The sequence below is a fragment of the Phycodurus eques genome, chromosome 14, assembly GCF_024500275.1.
Source record: "Phycodurus eques isolate BA_2022a chromosome 14, UOR_Pequ_1.1, whole genome shotgun sequence".
NCBI classification, from domain to species: domain Eukaryota; kingdom Metazoa; phylum Chordata; class Actinopteri; order Syngnathiformes; family Syngnathidae; genus Phycodurus; species Phycodurus eques.
The window spans coordinates 17,881,286-17,898,707 of NC_084538.1; positions in this window are offsets into that span (position 1 = coordinate 17,881,286).

Sequence of the window (17,422 nt, forward strand, 5' to 3'; positions counted from 1 at the left end):
TGTGCGTGACACACAAACCGTGCCAAGGCCATGTTTTAGTTTCTAAATTATTTTCTTTATAGGAATCTTGTGACATGTTCAGTTGATATTTTTTAGCAGCTTGGTGTTTCTTTTGCTCATCACCCATTTGCATGCAACTAAAGGTAGTCATTTTACTTTAAAATAACTTGAATTTCATTTTAATTGCATACTGTCTTGAAATTAGAATAGTTGTGTTAAAGGAGACATGCAGATTTTTATTTTTCAAATTAAAAATGTTCCCATGTGTTTTAATTACAGGTCTGTGAAATGTTTGCATCTGCCTCATAGTTCTGAGGACCTGGGTTCAAATCCGGCCTCGCCTGTGTGTAGGTTGCATGTTTTCCCCATGCCTGCGTGGGTTTTCTCCGTGTACTCCGCTTTCCTCCCACATCCCAAAAACATGCGTGGTAGGTTAATTGAACACTTTAAATAGTGTGAATGTGAGTGCGAATGGTTGTTTGTTTATATGTGCCCTGCGATTGGCTGGCAACCAGTTCAGGGTGTACCCCACCTCTCGCCCAGAATCAGCTGGGATAGGCTCCAGCATTGCCGTGACCCTAGTGAGGATAAGCATTATGGAAAATGGATGGATGGATGAAATGTTTTCATCAAAAGACCCAAAGGATCAAGAATTACTGTATAGAACAATGTACAGCTTTTTCTCGCCCTGTCTCATGCAATCAAGCCAGCCCTCATCCTGCCCCACATACTGCTCGGCCAATGGCTAGTCTGGCTTTCCTTACAACTAGCGAGTTAGGCGCCCTGCGGGCGCCTTAACCCTCTAGTTCCTGCGGAAAGCCCAATACTCCAAACCTCATGAAGAGTTCAAATGCAATAATATTATACACATCAAACATTTTTGGGATGTGGGAGGAAACTGGAGTGCCCGGAGAAAACCCACGCAGGCACTGTGAGAACATGCAAAATCCACACAGGCGGGGCCGGGGATTGAACCCCAGTCCTCAGAACTGTGAGGCAGACACTCTAACCAGTCGTCCACCGTGCCGACACATCAAACAGTTCAGTACAATATTTTTTGTCATTTTATTCTCTGCCAGTATACACCATTAGATCGGCCAACCCTTGAGCAACCAACATAAAATTGACCATGAGAAAAACATGGAGAACACAAATCCAATCCAGCAAGTTTCAAAGACTGACCTTGTGACTTGTTGATACTCATTGCAAAACAAATTGATATTGGAAACTGAAGCCTTCTGAATTGAACTGGTAAATCATTATTAAATGGTATTCGGGGTAGAAATGCTGTCTCACCTTTAGAAGGACCTGTGATGATAATAGCTACAAGCACGTTAGACAACATCTACAATGGGTACGGAAAGTTTTCAGACCCCCTTAAATTTTTCACGCTTTGTTATATTGCAGCTATTTGTTAAAATCATTTACGTTCGTTTTTTTCCTCATTAATGTACACACGGCACCCCATATCGACAGAAAAAAAACTTAATTGTTGAAATGTTTTCGCTTTTGTTAAAAAAGAAAGACTGAAATATCACACAGCCATATGTATTCAGACCCTTTGCTGTGACAGTTATATATTTAACTCGAGTGCTGTCCATTTCTTCTGATCATCCTTGGAATGGTTCTACACCTTCACTGGAGTCCAGCTGTGTTTGATTATACTAATTGGACTTGATTAGGAAAGCCACACACATGTCTATATTAGACCTTACAGCTCACAGTGCATGTCAGAGCAAGTGAGAATCATGAGGTCAACGGAACTGCCTGAAGAGCTCAAAGACAGAATTGTGGCAAGGCACAGATCTGGCCAAGGTTATAAAAAAAATTCTGCTGCACTTAAGGTTGCTAAGAGCACAGTGGCCTCCATAACCCTGAAATGGAAGACGTTTGGGACGTGTTGCAGCCATAAAATTCTAACTTAATGATTATTTGCCAAAAATAATAAAGTTTATCAGTTTGAACATTAAATATCTTGTATTTGTAGTGTATTCAATTAAATATAGGTTGAACATGATTTGCAAATCATTGTCTTCTGTTTTTATTTCTCTTTAACACAATGTCCCAACTTCATTGGAATTGGGGTTGTAGTTTGGTATTTAAAGAGGTCGTTGAAACCTTGGAATCGCGCAGGTACGTGCAAAACGTGCGGAAACTTGCCGGAGCGTGCGGGAACGTGCAGGAGTGTTCAGGGGCGTGCGAGAGGTGGGGGGTCCTTTGAAAACGGGCACATAAACTTTGAGCTTTAAGTATATAGATGCTGACCGGTTTGCTGAATCTCACCGGCTGGCATAACAATTGTGGACCGGCTGGCATAACAATTGTGGACCAGATTCATATTTATTAGCCAAACATGTTAAAACACACAAACAATTTATCTCATGTAGCTGGAGTCAGTCTAGTCCTATCGCAAAAAAAGGTCATTCAGTCATAATCCACACAAGCACAAATTACAAATTATTACTAAGCAAATGATGTGTGCAGTAATACTGATTAACAACAAAATTGTACAAAGGATGCAGAGTAACAGAGCTACAACGGCAAATACAGTAATGATGGCTCGACAGTGATGTGGAAAATTGCAAAATTTCTCTACAAAATTAGGGATCAAATCTTTAAGAACTTAATGAATGGCAAAGGGAAAGAAGCTGTCTGTTGGTGTGCATTGTTCCATTGTGCCTGTGAGATGGAAGGAGATGGGAAATGTGGTGTCCAGGGTGTGATGGCGACTCGAAGAGAATATTGCATGCCCTTTTCTTCGTTCTTGTCGCGTGCAAATCCTCAAGAGTAGCTAAGGGGGTATGGACAATGTCATTATCATGTTATGTTAGCACTAACAGGAGCATTGCTAATAATATTAAGATAATACTATTAAGTGTTCTGTACAGTGTTGTAACACAGAAATGTTTTTATTCAGGTCATCACAATGATTAACCTTTATGTGAGCAATGTATAAATGTCCATTTCCTTCAGCTTGAAGTTAGTTAGATAAATAGAACACTAACATACAAGCGAGACTTGTCTTTACAGAATTCACAGAGGCTAAAGCTGGGTACCGATATTAAGGCCAAACTTTAATATTTTTAATGCCCTTCAATCAAAGTCTTCAAAGGCCCAATTATACGATGCCTCTAAAAGATTATCCGAACTGATTATCTTTTGGCGTGGGGTGTTCTAAGTCTACTGATTTATTTATTTTTTCTCTCCCTGATATGCTCGGAAAACAGCCAGGGTTGCCAATCGCAAATGTCAAACCTGTTCAAAATTTACAATTGCAAATTATAATGTGTTGCAGGCATCCATGACACGAAGCAAGCTCCTAACGTAGCCGGACATAAATAGAGAAGCAACTGGTTGTATTGAGTGTTTGTAAAACATTTCACCAAAGTCATTCACCACAAGATGAGCTAACCGTTAGCCTAGCTTCTTTTATTTTGTACTCGACTATGACTCTTCTTTGTATTCTCAGCCAATCTGGATGCCATGTGGGACCATGCTGTCGCTTACATGTCAGTGTTGATACTATGACAGATATGATTATTATGCGTGCACCACACACTATGGCGATGTGTTCATTCAACAACCCTCACGTCACTGTTACTGCACATATAGAACCTGTGACTTACTGCCATTTGCACTGTATAATTTATATTGTTTATAGTATAGCTTTTATATTATTTAATTTCCTATTCAATTTTTATTTTTCATTCTTGAAACACCCCACTTCTGTTAGAATTTCCCATACAATGGTTTTCTATTCTATTCTATTCTATTCTATTCTATTCTATTCACACATAAATGCTAATTCAGTTGATAACACTTTCTGTCCAGTGTATAGCTAATGACCAGACAAGCTTGTCAATCACAGTCCATAGGGGCGGTCAGCACGCACCAGATAGTCGTCCTGGGGATTCTGTACCCCTACTTTTGTAATGAGAGTTACAGAAAAGCCATAATAAGCAATGAAAGAAAAAGCAAAACACGATGGCCAAGTTAAATTGATACTTGAAGAACTGAGCTCTTTTTTTGTGTGGTATACTGAGTTCCTGTGGTTTAAAGTCAGTGCCTGCAAGGTCTTCTCTGCTCGCCTCAACAATATCAGAAGCACTGACCTACATTTACAAATTGAAATGAAATTCTATTTCTTTATTTACAACAGCCTTTTATCTTCATTTCATGAGGTGTCTCTTGGCTGTCCAGTTTCCAGTAGTGTTGGCTCATGACACTTACACACTTATAGCAAATATATATATATTTGTTAACCAATCACATTTCAAATTCAGCACTCTTGGCCTTGGCGCAGATTTGAATGACAATGTGCGCAATGGATGACCGAGGAGGACGAATGTTGGACATTATTTATAAAAGAAATAAATGAAAACAAATAATTTTTAAAGCAGACTTTTCCAAAAAATAAATAACATTGTGAGGAAGGAAAAAAAAAAAAAGGAAGAATGTTGGTTGGAATTCAATTTGGACAAACTTGTGTCATTCCGGGGTTTAATTTGAAACATGCAATTCAAACTGTTTGTAGTCCAGTAGTTTATCCATGTTCTTCATTTATGCATTTTTTAGTTTTATTAATCCAGATTTTCACATTAACCGTGGCCCGATGGCATGGGCCAGTTAAGTCACCACAAATGGCTCAAAACTGCAGTTTTGGTTTCAGACCATCCATCCATTCGTCCATCCATTTTCTGAGCCGCTTCTCCTCACGAAGGTCGCAGGCCTGCCTGAGCCTATCCCAGCTATCATCGGGCAGGAGGCGAGGTACACCCTGAACTGGTTGCCAGCCAATCGCAGGGCACATACAAACAAACAACCATTCACACTCACATTCACACCTACGGGGAATTTAGAGTTGTCAATTAACCTACCATGCATGTTTTTGGGATGTGGCAGGAAACCAGAGTGCCCAGAGAAAACCTACGCAGGCATGGGGAGAACATGCAAACTCCACACGGGCGGGGCCGGGGATTGAACCCCGGTCCTCAAAACTGTGAGGCAGACGCTCTAATCAGTCGTACACCGTGCCGCCGGTTTCAGACCAAATTACCTTTATCACTGAAAAAAAAACCAAGCATAAACAGGATTTTGTGATGACGCAAGGAAAAAATGCAACTGGTGTCATGGGCTGTGTTTTTTTTTTTTTTTTTTGGTTTGGATTGTGTTTGGTTGCTTCATGTTTTCCTGTGTTCCATGTTTTTCATGTTTTGTGTGCTCATTTAGTTATTGTATCCACCTATTCTTCTCAACCTACCTTGTGTCGACCAATCAGCTCCCTCCAGCCACTCGTGTCTTGTCCAGGTGTTCCTTGCTGTCTTGTCAATCTGTTTGTATTTAGTTCCCTAGTTTCTTTTGGTTTTTGTTGTGTCATTGTGACTGTGTTACAGTAGTTGCTCAGTTATTTCACCAGTCATGTCTTGTTTCTTCTTTTCAGAATCAGAATCAGGAATCATAATCAGAATCAGAATCATCTTTATTTGACAAGTATGTCCAAAACACACAAGGAATTTGTCTCCGGTAGTTGGAGCCGCTCTAGTACAACACTTTGGAGACATAAAGACATTGACAAAAAAACAATTGTGCAAAAAGATGCAGAGTCCTCTAGCACTTAGAGCAGTTCGAATGACTAATATTGCAATAGTCTGGTGCAATGACCATTGTGCAAAAGGGCGCTGAGACTTCAAGGAGTGTATGCGGTTTAAAGTGACGAGTAGTGCGATAATCTGGGACAATGTTGGTTGTGCAAATGTTACAGATACTCCTCAATCAGTGTGCAAATGGAGCAGATGCTACTCTGGCATGAGTGGCCAGTATATGCAAATAGTGTAGCATGGCGAGACAACTACATTGAGTGCACGAGTAATACATAATTGGCCCCACAGAAATGTGACAACGAACACAAGTCAAAACATTGCCAGCTTGTTGTAATGGAATTATAGGTTAGGTGTTTAAGAAGTTGATCGCAAGAGGGAAGAAGCTGTTGGAATGTTGGGTTTACTCAAGTGTTTCTTTGTTACTTTGTGTTTAGCTTTTGGACTTTGTTAATTTAGTATTTAGATTTTTCCATGATCCTTGATTTCCTTTGTGTTTTGGAATTAAATATTTTTTGATACGCCTGCACGACTGCGTTGCCTCCCTGCTTCCCTGCACTTGGGTCCTCCATGTTTTTGCCTTGCCTTCCTTGCCTTCAAAAACCCCCATCGTGACAGAATGAACCGACCAGAACAGGACCCAGCGGGAAGAACACGGCGTCACCCTGCACGCCACCAGTCTGCCTCCCAGTGCCCTCAGCCTGCCAACCATTGATTTTTCTGGTTGTGAAGATGGCCCTGATTTAGTTAACCTTCTGATTCTGACTCCGACATGGAGTTAGGTTTTTTTGTTTCGTTCCCTAGTTTTTCTCGTCCTAGTCACTTTTTGTCACGTATTCCCATTTCCGACTGCTGCTAGTCCAAGCCCAAGTAATTTCCCTCTGAACTTTACTTGGGTACCCGTTTGGCCATCTATCCGGGACCTCCGCGTGGTGGCCAACGGAGGCGGCCAAGTGAAGTTCACATTCCGTCTTTGTTACTTTGCCCCTGTTCCCAAGTCACTTAATTTTCCCCCAGTTTTTCAACAGTTTCCACACCTAAGTCATCCATCCAGCCAGCCATCCAAACCTGCCCCCAAGTCACCTCGTTCCGTGCACTTTTTTTGTCACCTCGTCTCGTACCCTCGTTTTTCCTAGTTCACCTTCCCGAGTTCCTGTGCACTCTGCCCCTCTCGTTTCCTGTGCTCCCAAACCTCATCCCTCTCCCCAGTCACCAATAAATTGTGCAGTTAGCCATCAAGCTCTGCCTACAATCTGAAAAATGCATCTTCCCTTAAGTGTTGTGTGCTATTTGGGCTAGTGTCTCTGTTTTGGTGACCCATGCACGGCCCATGCAGCAAAGCGACGGCAAGTTGGACAACAGTGGATGGCTCCACTGTGAAGTGGCCTGCTACTAGTGGCTAGGCTAGTACCTAACCTACTAACCTACTAACCTCTAGTGGGCTTGTGGACCAGTGTTGGCTCTGTTCAGTGCTCCATGCACTGTGCTTGGATCCACACAACAAACACTTAAGTGAAAGTGAGGATAAGCGGTACAGAAGATGGCTAATTAATTATTACGTTTGCTAGCCCGTGAGCTAACGTGCTAAGGAGCTCGCTCAACCGCGGCGGAGTCATTTAAGCCAGCAGTGCCTTGCTCGGAGTTGTTGTGTGTGGGTCCCCCACGTAATAGAGTTAAACTGCTAAACCATAACCACAGCGGCGCTCATTCAGCCAGTAGTTGACAACATACGAGTGAACATTTTTGATTGACGGGTTAAGTGCTGTCTCCGGTGCGTTCAGCAGACATGCCCATGCAGTTCTGTGTATGTGCATATATCTTTCTCTATCTATCTATGTACATCTATATCTGTAACATAGAAAACAACACAAACACAACATTCGTTTGCTGTATAAAGATGTTAAATATTAAATAATCACTCAAATTATGGGGCCAGTACTGTTTCTGACAGGGCCACCATGGCTCATACCACTCAAAGAGGCTTAATGTCGAACCCTGTAATCAGTCATCAATTATACTCTCACGTGACTGACATGCAAATATACTGACAGGTTTACTAAATGACAAACATAGATAGACAGACTAAACACACAGGAGTCCCTTTTTCATGTGTCAAAAGGCCCTGAAGTGACACAGAATACTTGCCAGCGGGATACTCTCTAAAACCATTGTTTCCACTCAATTAACACAGAAATGTTGGAATTTATGGTTGTTGCCCAATTGATCAAGTCAGGATCACGTTTTTGTTCTACAGCCTGAGATTGCAATTTACATGTGGGAGTATGCAGCGGTTTCCCCTCCCTAAATGGAGAGGCCGAAATGTTGGGGAATGAAATGCAACACTGTATGACAAACTGCATGACAGCCACGAGCAGCAGCTGCACAGCTGATTTAAAAGAGAGCCTTCAGTGTGCTATGAAAACAGTACAAGACATTGTTGACCTAGCTCTGCAGTCATCAAAATGTATTTACTGCGTGTGTGTGTGTTTGTGAGAGAGAGGAGGGATAAATAGATCTCAGGACACACCTTGTACTCGTCTTTTCAAGCTCTTACCACGAAACAATGGTAATGAAGTAAAGCTGTAGTAGATTTTTCATGTACTGCATCTGTACTTGAGTATCTATTTTTCTGATGACTTTTTACTCTTCCTCCCTACATTCGTGTGACTGACTGGCAAGCAGTCCAGGGATAGGCTCCAGCTCGACACTAATGAGGATAACCTGTATAGGAAATAGATGGGTGAATTGACCAGGGGTGTCGAAGTGGGGGGGGACAAATGGGAAGATTTTCCCAAGGTCCCTAGCATGGGGGGTGGGTGTGGGTGGGGGTGGGTTGGTTGGAGGCTTGCTTTTAGGAAATGGTGACCCCCATTATTTGCAAAGTCCTTGAGCCCACCTTTCACCAAATCCTTTCTGATCAGGAAACTCAGTTTCAGGGAAACTATTTTTTTTGTGTAGAAATGTTTTTTGTTTTTTTCCTTGTACCAAATTATCAAAATGGGTTTCGCATATAATTGAATTTTAAAATGCATTTTTGAGTATACTTAGGTCTGTACTGTTTTTACTTTTACTTAAGTAAAGGTGTTGAATAAGTACTTCTGTTTTTACCAGACTTTTTTTTTCTTTCTTTTTTTTAACACGAGTATCTGTACTACTTCTTTTTTTTTTTTGGCCTGTTCGGCTGTTAAGCTAACTTACAATTCCATTGCAACATGCTGCCAATTTCTTTTGTCTGAGTTTGTTGTCACATTTCTGTCGGGCCAATTATACATACTCGTGCACATACTGTAGTCGTCTCGCCACGCTGCACTATTTGCATATCTGTTGTTGACCAATACTGGCCACTCATGCCAAAGTGACATCTGCACCACTTGCACACTGACTGAGGAGTATCTGCAACATTTGCACAATCAACATTGTCAGATTATCAGTCACTTTAAACTGCATACACTTCTTGAAGTCTCGGTGCCCTTTGCACAATGGTCATTGCACCGGACTATTGGTATATTAGTTATTCAAACTGCTCTGAGTGCTAGAGGACTGCATCTTTTTGCACAATTGTCAAAAGAAAATAATAAATTGTACCGGCATTACCAGATAACTCACAACCCTTTATTGCTCAGTGACTGTTTTTCTCAATGACTTTATGTCTCAAAAGTGTTCTCTGTCAATTGACTGTCTGTTGTCGTACTAGAACGGCTCCAACTGCCGGAGACAAATTCCTTGCGTGTTTTTTGGACATACTTGGCAAATAAAGATGATTCTGATTCTGATAATTGTAGAAGTGGCTGTCAAGTTTAACAAGTGCGAAAAGAGCACGTGAAAAAAGGCTGGATCATCTTTATTTGGAGCGTATACATTGACAATTGTATAAAGCTTGTTAAATATTGTAGCCTGTATAATTATATATCGGCCTTCTGGATCTGCTACTGTACTATTTATTGTAAAAAGTAGTCTTTTATGGACTAGTATTGAGACTCCTCTTTGGCTACAGTTACAAAAGGCCGAGATAATTGGCCTTTTGACTCTAAAAAAAGCCGAGATAATTGGCATTGACTCTAATTTCTAAGTGAAATTAGAGTCAATGAGGCATTTTTCTTCTGACTTAGTAAAGTGCGTTTCTTGTAATAGGAGGAGGTCTGTTTTAAGTTTAGTGGTGTAATTCATCATCTTAATTCTCTTTGCCTGTGATCAAATGCCATTGACATTCCAAGAATGTTAATTCTTTTTTGTTTGTTTTTTTGATAGGTTTCGGGAGATTTTTTGGTCTTGTGTTGACGAATGTTATTTAGAGAGGGTGATAGAGATGCTATATTTGAGTACTGCAAAGCCAAGCTACATAGAAAGGTAACGAGCAAACACTGAACATTGGAAACAAACAGTGACAAGGGGATAATATGGTGTGTGGTGGTGGTTTGTGGTGCGCACAAAGAGTTTTGAGCGACTTGTGCGTTTAGTGTGTGTGGAAGCAAGCAGAGCAGGAAAGCAGAGAGATAGGAGTGAGTATTCATGCTGGTGGAATGCGTGATTCTGTTTTTGTTTATCTAAGCAAAGTGGAAAGAATGAAACAAAATACAATACATTTTTGACAATTCATAACGACAACAGATCAAAAGTAGTACTTATCTAGAAGAGCCAGTGCGTGATGTTGGCATCACGAAACAGTTGGCCGTCGCCATATAGCTTTTCTACAACTAACCCCGCTTGTTTGCCTTTGTCGCGGAACCCTACTCCTTCATCAACTGGTACAAAACTCTACGCCTCTCATTAATCTCCTTGGGGAACTGTTCGTTCATTCCAAACGAAGTCCCTTTAAGCTCCCGACCTTTGGATTTTACAAACACGTTTTGCTGAAAATGTTCAAACTTTGCAATGATGGGACGTGGTCAGTTTCCTGGACGAGGGCCTCCCAATCGGTGGACACGGTGAAAAGTAATCTTGTCGACTATATCGTGCTGTATCTTGAGCGCGGACATCATAAACTTTTTAATCTGCACCTTGGGGTCTTCCGGAGCATTGTATGGAACACCTGAGAAAATGAGGTTGTCACGCATGCTTCTTGATTGAATATCCAACGTAGTTTCTTTCATGAGTTTATATAGCAGTCTAAGATTTTGTAGTTCTGCTGACGATGACATCATGTTTGATCGAAGTTTTGTTTTGATCGTTTTATCTAATCTTAGCTCATTCACTTGTTGCGTGAATTCCAAGCTCTTTCTGAGTTCGGTGAGCTCCTGGTGAAGCAAATCAAGTGCAATTGACAATTTCTTGTCGATTGAAAAGAGGACACTCGTCTGTATCTCTGTCGAATCAAGCAAATCCTCAATTGAGCTGGAAGAATCAGCTTTTTACCTCTTCAGTGGCAGCTTGACGCGTTGACTCGGATCCTCGATGGCGAGACGAGCTGGTGTTGACATAGCTGCGCGGATAGCAAGTGGCTCTGTGTAAGTTACTGCTGCTAGCAAAATAAGGAAAAAAGAAAAGAACGAAGTGACCATTCTTCATTGAAAAAGACTTGTGAAAAGAGAAATTTTATCTTGTAGTAGCTGTTTTTTTTTCCAAGACTGCAAGGGGCGCCGCCATGTTTTTCGTCTTCGGAAATCACGCAATCTCTCGCCTTGTCACAGCATGCTCCTGTCCGCCTTCAACTCCATCCGTCCGCCTTCCTTCTTCTTCTACTTCTACTTAAGTACAGTGCGAGTACTTTTGACACCTCTGCCAGACAAGCGCCTCTGAATAATTAGCACACACTGAAACGGACACTAAAAGTGACTGTATGATTGATTGCTGCTGTAAATAATGCAATTACAAAGTCTTCCAAGCCTTGTCACATTGTGAAATGTGTGTAAAATTATTTGATGAAGTTTCAGACTATATTAGATCCTGGTGCCACCATGACACATTAGGTACATTTGCACAATCAAAAGCGTGTTTTATCTCAAGCTTCTGTTTTTGTAAGTCTCAATGAAACTGTCAGAGTAGTAACCATCCATCAATTTCCTAATGGTTATCCTGTTCGGTGTCATGGGTAAACAGGAGTAAGATGACTTGTGTACACCATGGATTGGTTGTCAGTTTATCACAGGGCACATGGAGACAAACAACAATTCACACTCACATTCACACTTCTGGGTAATTTAGAGTCGTCAAGGAACCTGACATCTTTTTTGGACTGACTCTGAGGTATAGGTGCTTCACGTTGCTTGCCACTTGCTCTATTCTGCCACTTCAGCAGCGGTTATTATTGAGTAATAGGCAAAGCAAGGAAAATGTATTTATATAGCATATTTCATACACAAGATAACTATGTGCTTCACACGATTAAAAGCACTTAAAAACAAAAAGCAAAAAGACATTTAAAAACAAAAGTACAGAAAAAAAGGAGTTTTTAGCCTGGACTTAAAAACATTGACACTGAGGGATGACTTCACTTCTGCTGGCAGCTTATTGCATTTGTGTGCAGCATAACAGCAACCTGTACATGCTGCTTCATCTTGTTTGGTTTGGACTCTGTACTCCACTATTTGACTTGAGTCTGTAGCTCTCAGAGCCCTACTGGGTTTATATAACATTAGCATTTATTTCACATATTCAGGACCTAAACCATTGAGTGATTTATAGACCAGTATAAGAACTTTAAGGTCAACTGACTGGGAGCCAGTGTAGAGACTATAGAACTGGTGTAATCTGTTTAGAACAGAACATGCAACCCTTCACTCTGAATATTTTCTTCAGCTAGGAGAAGGCTGTTTTAGTAATTTTATTTGAGATGAGATGTTTAAAGTCAGATCAGAATCTATTAGCCGACCAAGGTGTCAGACTTGGTATGTGGTTTTTAAAGAGAGTGATTCCAGGTATTTACTAAGAGCAATCCTCTTTTCTTTTTTGCCAAAAACAATTACCTCGGTTTTATTGTGTTTTAAGTGAAGGAAATTTTGGTTCACCCAGTTATTTGTTTTAGATAATGACACAACACCTCAATTGAGGTGTGTCGTCATCTCAAGACACTGCTAGATATAACTGTGTGTCTTCTGCATAGCTATGATGGTCAACATTAAAGTGCTGAAGAATCTGACTCAAAGGTACCATATACAGGCTGAACAGAAGAGGTCCAAGAACTGTCCCTTGGGGGACCCCATATGTCACTGCCATTAGAGGGGAGTGAAAACTTCCAATGGTTCCGAAATAACTTCTTTCCTCCAGGTAGGACCTGAAACATTTAAGGATTGTTCCATTTAGTCCTACCCATGTTTCACACCTGTTCAACATTATGTTATGATCTACTGTATCAAACGCCGCACTAAGATCCAGCATTACAAGAACTCATAACTTTCCCAAGTCAGTGTTCAATATTATATCATTTATCACTATGATAAGAGCTAAGTCTGTACTGTGATGAGGTCGGAAACCTGATTGAAATTCGTCAAAATGTCCATTTACCTTTCGTAAATTGCGGAGGTAAAAAACTTTCTTGACAATCTTGGCTATGAAGGGGAGGTTTGAGATGAGTCTATAGTTTGCTAACATGGGAGCGTCCAGTGTTCTCTTTTTTAGAAGTGGCTTCAGAGGTTTAGGAAACTCTCCTGGGTGAAGTGAGCAATTATTTGCTGCAAATCAGCCAGCACGAACTTTGCAATGGTATTGAAAAAGTCAAACCTATCCAAAAGTTCATCAACTGTCCCTGCATTTACAGTTGGTAGCACAGCTATGGCTTCGATAATCTTAGAGCTGGGACTCTCATTTATGTACCTTTTCTTCACAGATCCAGAGGTTGTCTGAACTTTTGGGAGAATCTGTGTTTCAAAGAACACACAGGGCCATGTCCTTAATGTTAACAGATAAAATTTCAACATCCTTCGAGATTACTAGGTGTAAGATGTGACCTTGAGTGTGGGTCGGACTCTTTATATGATGAGAGAGTTCAAATGTGTCCAGTCTAGCAGAGTTCTTTTGAATTTTTTTCCATTTTATTGTCCACATAAATGTTAAAATCTACTGTTATGACAAAATAAGTAGCTGTATTCAGTACAGATAACTGACATCAGTTCTGTAAGTTCCTCCATAAATGTTTTCCTCCAATAGAAAGAATACCTTGATAATGTGATCTGAACAACGTCCGTTCAAATGATGAAATATGAAATTAATTAATTGACATTACGTCTCCATCCTGACAGAACCACCGTGATTTTCTGTCAGCATTTCTTCCATGTCATTTTTAACTCATGTTGCGTCACTAGCACATACTGTAAAGCTGTGTTAATAGGTCGTGGCCATTTCACATGTTCCTGTTAAATCGACTTACGGAAGTACGACACATAGTTTTACCCGACATTCAGTACAGTAGTAAGAAGCACAGAGGTGACTAGTTCCTCACGGCGTGGCTTTGACCTCTTGGTGTGCACGTACAGACATGTTTTTACACGTGTGTGCTATGTCAGAGCACTTAGAGGGGAAGAAGGTGGACTTTTTTGCAGTGTTTTTGTGCAGCTCACAGTGGCCTGGCAGTGTTGTGTGTTTGCATAGATGCTTTGTGCGTACGTAACTGTTTATGTACGGCCTTGCTGCTGCTGCTTGGCCAATGTCCTTCTGTTACATTCACATCTGTCCTGGTATGTTTTGTACATAACATAGGCATGCTGACGTTAAGATAAACACAGATGGGCAGAGGAGCAGCCCCAAGACAAACATGCAGGTCAACGCATGACTCAGCACACGTGTTTTTTTTTCTGGTCAGTGTTGTTTAAATGGCCACATCGTCACATGTAAACATACACTTACTTGCACGTGGCGGCGAAAAGGGCCAGAAGTACACTTATAGGGACAAAAGTATTTGGACGCACACGTGACCTCGAAATCTAAGTTGGATCCCATTTTGCAAGGCATCTAATTGTTTAGAGTGCAATTTTCAATGAAACAGCAGGTCATGTACATGCATATTATGTATATTAATGCTACATTGTTGGATTGTTTTTTGACTGAGCAATGAAATGAAATCAAAGAAACGTTAAATTGGAGATCTCGCTCTAGACGACACAAGAGACGTACTGTCATGGTATCTCAAAGTTACAAGCAATGTGTAAAAAATTGCTACTGAGGATATTGCGGACAGGAGATATGCCAAGTTAAAGAGAGGCTCTATTTGTCAGGAACCTGGCAGAGAAACCACAGCGAGAGAGGCAATATGTGCATTTGTAGTTAATGTCAGACTAGAAGCAGCATCATACTACTGCAAACTGCAAAGGGAAAGATACTTATTTTAGCAGCATAACTCTCCTATTTTCCCTGCAGGTATTGGCACATTCTGATCAATATGGATTTCCCAAAATGATTTTGTTTTATGCGTAATACCTTACATGTCATACAAAGTATAATTTAGGGTGAAAACTGAATTTTCACTCAGGGATAAAAATTCTAATACAATAAATATATATTTTACAAATCCCAATTTCAATTTGCAAAAAAAGCAATAAGGTAGATCAGTTTGAACATTAAATATCGACTATAGGCTGAAAAGGATTTGCAAATCATTCTATTATGTTTTTATTTACGTTTTGCACAATGTCCCAACTTCATTGGAATTGGAGTTCATTCATTCATTCATTTTCCGTTCTGCTTATCCCCACTAGGGGATGTGCTGGAGCCTATCCCAGCTTTCTTCGGTGAGAGGAAGAGCGTCATTTAGTCAGGCCATACCACTGTCTAATAGGAAAATTTTGCTTTGCCACCATCTTGTGACATATTTAGGCAATTACAAACTTTTTGGGGGGTGTCAGTTACTCAGTATTTGTGGCAGGGCATAGTCCCTAGCCGCGGGAAAGATATATATATATATATATATATATATATAAATCTATATAAATATATATAGGTTAGGTTTTAGTTGACTTTATGTTTGCAGGATGTAGGGAAGTATTGTCTTTGACCTCAGAAAATTAATTTTTCACCCTTCTGCGGCTCATAAAAGACCATCTTCTTCAGTTTAGCCCAGAGCCCTCACGCTTCTCTCTGGATGCATGACTCTGTGGTAACACACGTGCCATTCTGCTAGCTCAGCAGTGGCCTGATTACAGTTATCAGCTGATGGAAGTAAAAAAAACAGGTCGGAAAAGAGTGAGTCAGTAGTGGGAGAGGTTGAGGAGGGTCATCACACAGTGTTAAGTGTACTGTATTGCAGAGAAAGAGAGAGAGGTGGGAAATAAATGTTGGAGGCAGGATATGTGTTTTCTCATCCTATTGGTTCCCATAGCAGAAATGTGGACCAATGAGTGTGTTTGAAAAGGGACACACATAAGGCAAACAGATCTTTTGACTAATTTGAAAAAGGAAAAACAATTGGTTACAAGAAACATGTCAAAGTGTCACATGAATGTTTTGGCTGTGTTTGTTTCTTGAATGGCTTTATTTGCCAAGAATGTCCAAAAAAAACACACAAGGAATTTGTCTTCGGTAGTTGGAGCCGCTCGAGTATGACAACAGACAGTCAATTGACAGAGAAGATTTTTGAGACATAAAGACATTGAGAAAAACAGTCACTGAGCAATAAAGGGTTGCTAGTTATCTGGTAATGCCGGTACAATCTATTTATTTTTTTTGACAATTGTGCAAAAAGATGCAGAGTCTGACTAATATAGTAATAGTCCGGTGCAATGACCATTGTGCAAAGGGCGCCGAGACTTCAAGGAGTGTATGCAGTTTAAAGTGACTGATAATTTGGAACATGGTTCCATCCATCCATCCATTTTCTGAGCCGCTTCTCCTCACTAGGGTCACGGGCGTGCTGGAGCCTATCCCAGCTGTCATCGTGCAGGAGGCGGGGTACACCCTGAAGTGGTTGCCAGCCAATCGCATGGCAGGAACACTGTTGATTGTGCAAATATTGCAGATACTCTTCAGTCAGTGTGCAAGTGGTGCAGATGCCACTCTGGCACGAGTGGCCAGTATTGGTCAACAGCAGATATGCAAATAGTGCAGCGTGGCGAGACTACTACAGTGAGTGCACGAATAATGTATAATTGGCCCGACAGAAATGTGCCAACAAACTCAAGACAAACAAAATTGGCAGCATGTTACAATGGAATTGTAGGTTAGGTGTTTAAGAAGTTGATTGCAAGAGGGAAGAAGCTGTTGGAATGTCTGCTACTTCTAGTTTGCATTGATCGCTAGCGTCTGCCTGAGGGAAGGAGCTGGAAGAGCTGGTGACCGGGATGTGGAGGGTCCGAGAGGATTTTGCACGCTCTTGTCTTAGTTCTGGCAGCGTGCAGGTCCTCAAGGGTCGGTAGGGGGGTACCGACAATATTTTCAGCAGTTTTGATTGTCCGTTGCAGTCGGAGTTTGCCCTTTTTTGTAGCAGCACCAAACCAGACTGTGATGGAAGAACACAGGACTGATTCGATGACCGCTGTGTAGAATTGCCTCAGCAGTTCCCGTGGCAGGCCGTGCTTGGTCAGAAGCCAGAGGAAGTACATCCTCTGCTGGGCCTTTTTGAGGACGGAGTTGATGTTGATCGCCCACTTCAGGTCCTGAGAGACTGTAATTTCCAGGAACTTGATGGTCTCGATGGTTGACACAAGGCAGCTGGACAGTCCTTACGCTGTCCAGCTGCCTTGTGTCAGCTGTGGCGAAGGATGCCTCCTGAAGTCCACGATCATCTCTACAGCGTGTTCAGCTCCAGGTTGTGTCAGCCGCACCACAGCTCCAGCCGCTCCACTTCCTGTCGATATGCAGACTCGTCACCGTGTTTGATGAGGCCGATGACAGTGGTGTCATCTGCAAACTTCAGGAGTTTGACAGACGGGTGCATTGAGGTGCAGTCGTTCGTGTAGAGA